Here is a 646-nt window from a genome sequence, read left to right on the forward strand (position 1 = left end):
CTGCTCTTGCTAAGCAGTGGACAACAGTGGAGAAGCAGGCCTGGGGCGGGGAGGTCACCCCAGTGTTCCAATGGAGGGTTGAATGGCAAGAGGGTTGCATAAATCTCATTTATGGGGGCCCAGGTGAGGGAGATGGAAGCTTTTCTGATTTGTGACAAGACAGCATTCTTGGGGTATTTCTTCCCAGTCCTGTGGCCAGATCCCAAGACTTCAAGGATGCGGACTAGATGTGTGGCGTCCTGGCAAGTTCTTGTCTTCCTGGTGTCTGTTTCTCCACCTGTAAAATGGGAATCTATAACGTCCCGCCCACAAGTTTTGAGGTGGGGAGACAGCACATGAGCCCAGTTTAGTGCCTGGCACACAGTGGGACCTCAATAAACTGTAATCACCCCTTCCCCCTCCCTCTGGGTCTCAGGTGGCGGAAGACGAGCCTGCTACTTTAACTTATGCAAATACACTGCGGGTGGTGGAAGGGGGGGGTAATAAAAAGCCTGGTTTCTGGATCAACCAATCAGCTCGCGGGACTGAAGGAGCTTCTAAATGGCCCAATGGCTGGCCGTGCGTACTCCAAGCCCGCCCCTGCCTCCGGGTGGCGTCTTGTGGGTGGGGACTCTCGACGCCACGCCCCGGGGGCGGAGCCAGGCGG

The sequence above is a fragment of the Mustela lutreola genome, chromosome 2 (genome assembly GCF_030435805.1).
Source record: "Mustela lutreola isolate mMusLut2 chromosome 2, mMusLut2.pri, whole genome shotgun sequence".
In the NCBI taxonomy this organism is placed as follows: domain Eukaryota; kingdom Metazoa; phylum Chordata; class Mammalia; order Carnivora; family Mustelidae; genus Mustela; species Mustela lutreola.